Here is a 7,500-nt window from a genome sequence, read left to right on the forward strand (position 1 = left end):
ACCGGCTGTCCGCGGCCGGACTTGGTCCCTGGCTGCCGAAGGCCGCGGGGTAGACCTGCTGTCCGCGGCCGGCCTCGTTTCTTGGGGTAGACCTTCTGTCCGCGGCCGGACTTGGTCCCTGGCTGCCGAAGGCCCCCGGGGTAGACCGGCTGTCCGCGGCCGGACTTGGTCCCTGGCTGCCGAAGGCCGCGGGGTAGACCTGCTGTCCGCGGCCGGCCTCGTTTCTTGGGGTAGACCTTCTGTCCGCGGCCGGACTTGGTCCCTGGCTGCCGAAGGCCCCCGGGGTAGACCGGCTGTCCGCGGCCGGACTTGGTCACTGGCTGCCGGATGCCCCGGGGTAGACCTGCTGTCCGCGGCCGGCGTCGTTTCCAAGGGGTAGACCTGCTTTCCGCGGCCGGACTTGGTCCCTGGCTGCCGACTGCCACGGGGTAGACCTGCTGTCCGCGACCGGACTTGGTCCCTGGCTGCCGAAGGCCCCCTTGGTAGACCGGCTGTCCGCGGCCGGAGTCGTTTCCTGGGGTAGACCTGCTTCTGTCCGCGGACGGCCTTGGTCCCTGGCTGCCGACGGCCGCGGGGTAGACCTTCTGTCCGCGGCCGGCGTCGTTTCCAAGGGGTAGACCTGCTGTCCGCGGCCGGACTTGGTCCCTGGCTGCCGACTGCCCCGGGGTAGACCAGCTGTCCGCGGCCGGACTTGGTCCCTGGCTGCCGGATGCCCCGGGGTAGACCTGCTGTCCGCGGCCGGCCTCGTTTCTTGGGGTAGACCTTCTGTCCGCGGACGGCCTTGGTCCCTGGCTGCCGAAGGCCGCGGGGTAGACCGGCTGTCCGCGGCCGGCGTCGTTTCCAAGGGGTAGACCTGCTGTCCGCGGCCGGACTTGGTCCCTGGCTGCCGACTGCCCCGGGGTAGACCAGCTGTCCGCGGCCGGACTTGGTCACTGGCTGCCGGATGCCCCGGGGTAGACCTGCTGTCCGCGGCCGGCCTCGTTTCTTGGGGTAGACCTTCTGTCCGCGGACGGCCTTGGTCCCTGGCTGCCGAAGGCCGCGGGGTAGACCTGCTGTCCGCGGCCGGCGTCGTTTCCAAGGGGTAGACCTGCTGTCCGCGGCCGGACTTGGTCCCTGGCTGCCGACTGCCCCGGGGTAGACCTGCTGTCCGCGACCGGACTTGGTCCCTGGCTGCCGAAGGCCCCCTTGGTAGACCCGCTGTCCGCGGCCGGAGTCGTTTCCAAGGGGTAGACCTGGTGTCCGCGGCCGGACTTAGTCCCTGGCTGCCGACTGCCCCGGGGTAGACCTTCTGTCCGCGGCCGGCCTCGTTTCTTGGGGTAGACCTTCTGTCCGCGGACGGCCTTGGTCCCTGGCTGCCGAAGGCCGCGGGGTAGACCTGCTGTCCGCGGCCGGCGTCGTTTCCAAAGGGTAGACCTTCTGTCCGCGGCCGGACTTAGTTCCTGGGGTAGACCAGCTGTCCGCGGCCGGAGTTGTTTCCTGGGGTAGACCTGTTGTCGGCGGCAGCACCTGCTCCGTGGCTGCAAATCCCCTGGGTAGACCTGTGTTCCGCCGCCGGCCTTTGGACCTGCCGCTCGGCTCCTGCCCAGACCGGCTGTCCCGGGCCCGAGTCGGGACCCGATGCTCAGATCCCGGGCGGACCCGTGTTCCCCGGCCGACCTTACCCTGGCTAGACCCGTTGGCGTCCGCGGCCGGCCTTCGGACCTGGCTCGCCCGAGCCCTGGGTGGACCGGCTCTCCTGGGCCGCCCGGCCGAGGCCCTGGCCGCCTCGGCGCCTGTCAGCCTGCTCCTCGCCCTGCCGCCGCTGCCGCTGCGCCGACCGCGTCGACGGGAGAAGAGCCGCGGGCGGGAAAAGTTTGAAAGCGGCGCCAGGGAGGCTGAGGGTGGAGGGCGGGGCGCCCCCAGCCGTCGCCGGGCGGGGGCGGGAGACGGCTGAAGGTGGGGGCGGGAGACGGCTGAAGGGGGCGCCGAGGAAGCCGAGGGTGGAGGGCGGGGTGCCCACCTCGGCCGCTGATGGGCGGCAGCCGCACACAGGGCAGGGGCAGGAGCGGGCTCGGGGCGGGGAGAGAGGGCATGCGACTCTAAGGGTGCCTGCGCACCCGCCTGCCTGCCTGCCTGCCTTCCTGCCTGCCTCTGTGTGTGTGTGTGTGTGTGTGTGTGTGTGTGTGTGGGCGTGAGGGGGTGTGTGCGTGTGGCAGCACGAGAGGGCGGCATCGGGGCGTGAGCGTGGGGGAAAGGGGGGGCGGGGGGAGGGGCCGTGTGTGTCACCCTGTCCATCTCCGCGAACGCGGGCTTCGTGCCGGCGCCTTCGTGCCGGCCCCGGGCGCCTCGGCCTCGAGCCCCCACGGCCCCCTGGACCCGCGCCGAGGGCCGAAGACCTCTGCGGACCGTGAAAGAACCGGCCGGAAAGCGGCCGCCCGCTTGCCCGCCGCCCCGCCACGGCCTCGGTCGGGGGGGAGGGAGCGTGGAGGGGGGGCGGGGTTCGGGGCCGGGGGCGGGGCGGGGCGGGGCGGGGCGCGGACTGGGGCGGGACGAGGCGGGGCGGGGTGCCGGCGGCGTGGTGCCAGGTTCGGCCCGCACGTCCCTGCTGCCCCTTCCCAGCTGTTTCCCCATAGGTTGTGGTGGGGGGGCGGGGCCGCGTAGAATCCCGGGGGGGAGGGGGTGGGGGGGGGAGGGGGCGGGCGGGCCACGACCTTTTGGCGGCACGGCGTGTCAGTGGGCCGAGGGCCGGGCGGGGCGCAGCCGGCCGGGAGGGCTCTGGGCGGGAAAGGAAATGAATTCCAGTTTGCCGAGAGTATTGTTCCCCAGAAAAGCTTCTTGTCCCGAGCCAGAGGGAGAGCCGTTCTTCCAGCACATGTAAAAAATGAGAAAATAATAAAAAAGAAAGGGGGGAGGGGGGAGAGAGGAGTCGGTCGAAAATAGGTGTTGGTCGCGAGAGAGAGCGGCCTCGTCGGGAGGCCAGGTCTAGCCCGCTCGGGGGCCAGGCGCGGCCGCCGGCCGCCGCCGGAGAGCCCGGCGGGGCGCCGCGGCGGCGACGCGGAGAACAGGTCTAGCCCCGCTCCCGGGGCGGCCCCGGGACGCCGTCTCTACCCGGCTCCGGGGCGGAGAGGCCGGCGGCGGAGAGGTCGCGGCGCCGCGGCGGCGACGCGGAGAACGGGTCTAGCCCCGCTCCCGGGGCGGCCCCGGCCGGCCGGGCCTACCCGGCTCCGGGGCGGAGAGGCCGGCGGCGGAGAGGTGGCGGCGGCGGCGCCGCGGCGACGCGGAGAACAGGTCTAGCCCCGCTCCCGGGGCGGCCCCGGCAGGCGAGGCCGAGCCGGCTCCGGGGCAGAGAGGCCGGCGGCGGAGAGCCGGCGGCGGGCGGCGGCGACGCGGAGAACAGGTCTAGCCCCGCTCCCGGGGCGGCCCCGGCCGGCCGGGCCGAGCCGGCTCCGGGGCGGTGAGGCCGGCGGCGGAGAGCCGGCGGCGGGCGGCGGCGACGCGGAGAACAGGTCTAGCCCCGCTCCCGGGGCGGCCCCGGCCGGCCGGGCCTGCCCGGCTCCGGGGCGGAGAGGCCGGCGGCGGAGAGGTGGCGGCGGCGGCGGCGGGCGGCGACGCGGAGAACAGGTCTAGCCCCGCTCCCGGAGCGGCCACGGCCGGCCGGGCCTGCCCGGCTCCGGGGCGGAGAGGCCGGCGGCGGAGAGGTGGCGGCGGCGGCGGCGGGCGGCGACGCGGAGAACAGGTCTAGCCCCGCTCCCGGGGCGGCCCCGGCCGGCCGGGCCTACCCGGCTCCGGGGCGGTGAGGCCGGCGGCGGGGAGGCCGGCGGGGCGGCCACGGTGGCGACGCGGAGAACAGGTCTAGCCCCGCTCCCGGGGCGGCCCCGGCCGGCCGGGCCTACCCGGCTCCGGGGCGGAGAGGCCGGCGGCGGAGAGGTGGCGGCGGCGGCGCCGCGGCGACGCGGAGAACAGGTCTAGCCCCGCTCCCGGGGCGGCCCCGGCAGGCCAGGCCGAGCCGGCTCCGGGGCGGAGAGGCCGGCGGCGGAGAGCCGGCGGCGGGCGGCTGCGACGCGGAGAACAGGTCTAGCCCCGCTCCCGGGGCGGCCCCGGCCGGCCGGGCCTACCCGGCTCCGGGGCGGAGAGGCCGGCGGCGGAGAGGTGGCGGCGGCGGCGGCGGCGGGCGGCGACGCGGAGAACAGGTCTAGCCCCGCTCCCGGGGCGGCCCCGGCCGGCCGGGCCTACCCGGCTCCGGGGCGGAGAGGCCGGCGGCGGAGAGGCGGCGGCGGCGGCGGCGGGCGGCGACGCGGGGAACAGGTCTACCCCGCTCCGGGGGTGGCCACGGCAGGCCTGGCCGAGCCGGCCCCGGGGCGGAGAGGCCGGCGGCAGCGGGCGGCGACGCGGAGAACAGGTCTACCCCGCTTCGGGGGCGGCCCCGGCAGGCCTGGCCGAGCCGGCTCCGGGGCGGAGAGGCCGGCGGCAGCGGGCGGCGACGCGGAGAACAGGTCTACCCCGCTTCGGGGGCGGCCCCGGCAGGCCAGGCCGAGCCGGCCCCGGGGCGGGGAGGCCGGCGGCAGCGGGCGGCGACGCGGAGAACAGGTCTACCCCGCTTCGGGGGCGGTCCCGGAAGGCCAGGCCGAGCCGGCTCCGGGGTGGAGAGGCCGGCGGCGGAGAGGTGGCGGCGGCGGCGGCGGGCGGCGACGCGGAGAACAGGTCTAGCCCCGCTTCCGGGGCGGCCCCGGCCGGCCAGGTCTTACCCGGCTCCGGGGCGGGGAGGCCGCCGGCGGAGAGGCCGGCGGGGCGGCCGCGGCGGCGGGCGGCGACGCGGCGACCAGGTCTTCCCCGCTTCGGCTGGACTTTGGCGGATTTCCGCGGGGGGGCCGGGTAGACCTGCTTTCCGCAGCGCGGCTGGAAGTCCACCAAGGGGTCGCTGTTCTCGCCATCCTCCGGTTACGTCTAGGTCGGCGGCGGCGCACGCCGGCGCCGCGCCCCGGTGGCGTCGACTCGACGTCTTGGAGGCGCTCGGGGCCTCGGACCCGTCTGTCCGTCTACTGGGAGCGGGTGTGACGGGCCGCATCCCCGCAGGCTGGTGCAGTGCCTGTGTCCGAGGCGGACGCGAGAGCGGCGGCCGCGCGTGCGGTCGCCGGCGCGAAGGGAGGGAAAAAGAGTGCGCCGCCTGACGCGGGACGAGTCGCGTGGCTCTGTCCCGGTCCCCCCGTCTTGCCCATCGAGAATGGGTACAGAACCGTGTGAGGTACAGAGAGACAAGGGTTGAGAGAGAGAGACAGAGCCCGAGAGGAGGAGAGAAAAGGGCCGCGAGCCGTGTTCCTCTTCGGTCCGGTTGTTGACTTCAGGGGTGGGGCGAGGGCCCTCCCCTCCCCAAAGTGTGTATTCCCTCCGGGGATGGTGGCGGGCGAGGCGGCGGCGCCTCGTCCCTTTTGCTGCCCGGCCTTAAGCCGGCGCCCCGCCCTGCCCGCGGGTGCGTTCTTTTCCGGCCGGCCGTGCTCTTTGCGGTCGGCTGCCGACGGCTCGACGAAGGGTGCGTGACACCGGGGCTCGGCGGTGTCGAGGCCGCCGGGGCCTTTTCTCCCCCGGCCTTTCCCGAGAGCCCCGAGGACGGGCCCGGCTTGCCGAGGTGGCGCCGCCTCGTTCCTCGCGCCTCCCGACTTGTTTTGCCCAGCGTGTGTCGTCCGTGTCGGAAGTGCCGCGGGGACGTGCCGTGGGGCGCGCGGCCTTGCCTCGTCCTGCCCGGTTGCTCCAGGGGCTCGGTGACGGGAGTCGGCCGGCGAGGGGTGCGCGGGGTGGCGGCACCCCGCTCTCCCTCCCTCCCGGAGCCGTGCGTTGTTCGAGACCCCCTTCCTCGGCCTTAAGCCGGGGAGCCCGCGGAGCGGGCCGAGTTTTTCTGCGTGGCTGGCGGCCGGCCGCGGTGGCCGGGCCGCCTCGGCCCTGCGGACCCCGAACCCGACAGAGTGCCCCGAGATACGTCGCGGGCGGGGCGGCGGCGCCCCGCCCTCCCGTCGGGTGGTGACCGGCGCGATCGAGCCGCTAGGCCCGGGCGGCCCGTGGTGTCGGGCCTGCCCCGGCTGCCGTGGCTGCCGGCTCGGGGGCTGGGTTTTGCACGCGGGGTCCGCTTTTTAGGCCTGCGGGCGGAGTGGGGGCCGCCCGCCCGGCTTTTTTTTTTTTTTTTTTCTTTCCGTTGTTTTTCTCTCGCGGCCTTAAGCCGCGGCACCGAGAAGCGTGCGCGACGAAGGGTCGTGGGCCGTGCAGGCGAAGGGAAGAGAGAGAGCGAGAAAATGCGGTGGCGGAGGTGTGGAGGAAAGAGAAACGAGAGAGAGCGAGGAGTAAGAGGCGCGGGCCTCGTTTGCCACCCTCTGCCCGGGCCCGCGACCCCCGTGGCTTAGCACGGGTCGCGTTGACGCGCTGCTGTGGGTGCTTTTTGGTTTGTTGTTGTCTTTTTTTTTTTTTTTGTTTTTCCGCCGTCCCCCGGCTTTTCCGGAGGGCAAGCCGATCGCTGCGAGGCGGGCGAAAGCCGGTGGCCCGCGGCGTGGTCGGTGGCGCTTTCTCGCACGCTCGGACGGCGCCCCGTGCCGCCTCGGTCTCGTTGCGCAGCCGCTGTCGGGCGGGGCGGGTGGCGGCACCCCCCGCGCTCCTCCTCCGCTGCGGCCGGGTTGCCGTGTCTGTTGTCCCAGGAAGCGTGGCCGTGGGGCCCGGCGGCCGCTTCTGCGGCCGCCTTCCGTCTGATCGATGAGGCTTTTCGGGTGGCGTCGGAGAGGGCCCCCGGCGGCCCGGCTCTTCCGGGGCTCCCCGTCACGGGGACTCAAGCCACGGCGGTGTCCGGGTGCTCGGGCAGGGCGGTCTCCTTTCCAATTCGCTTCCCGTCGCAGGCGAGGTGTCGCCCCTCCCGCCGCCGGAGGGGCGTCTTTACCGTCCCGGGCTGTGTGAACGCCGCGTGGCCCCGCGAGCCCTCAGGTGCCCGTTCGAAACCACGCGAGGTGCCGGTGCCGGCCCCGGCCCGGGTTTAGCGCCCCCCGTGGGTGCCGGCCGCGAGCGGCGCCGGGCGGCGGTGCGGCCGGAGCTGAGCCGAGCCCAGTTTCCCGGAGAAAAGCGAGCGCCGAGAGAGAGAGGGGCCGGAACTGGACCTATGGGGGCGCGGACGGGGGACGGAGAGCCCCTTCCGTGCGTGCGCTCGGCGCTCCTTCGTCGTGCCGCCGCCTGCCGCAGAGCGAGCCGCCCCGGCCGAAAGGCGGGGGGGGCCTCGGTGTCCGGGCCGCGCCCGCCTCGTCGGGTCGCTGTCTCCTCTAGCACGTCCGGTGCTTTCCGCGCGGCCCGGCGGGGGGACGCGTCGGAGCCGGGCTCGCTCCCCGAGCGGGCCCCCTTCGGCGCCGACCTCGCCGGCGGCCGGTCGCGCTCGCCCCGCGACCGGTCGGCGGGCGGGGGGGCCGGCCTCGGGGGCGGGTCAGCCCCGGCCGAGTTTCCCGTCCCGCGTGCCGCGCGCGCCACGCCGACGCGAGGCCGAGTTTGGAAGGGGGGCGC

This window comes from Chamaea fasciata, unplaced genomic scaffold, assembly GCF_029207755.1.
Source record: "Chamaea fasciata isolate MVZ Bird 193981 ecotype frontalis unplaced genomic scaffold, bChaFas1.0.hap1 SCAF_75, whole genome shotgun sequence".
Taxonomy (NCBI): domain Eukaryota; kingdom Metazoa; phylum Chordata; class Aves; order Passeriformes; family Sylviidae; genus Chamaea; species Chamaea fasciata.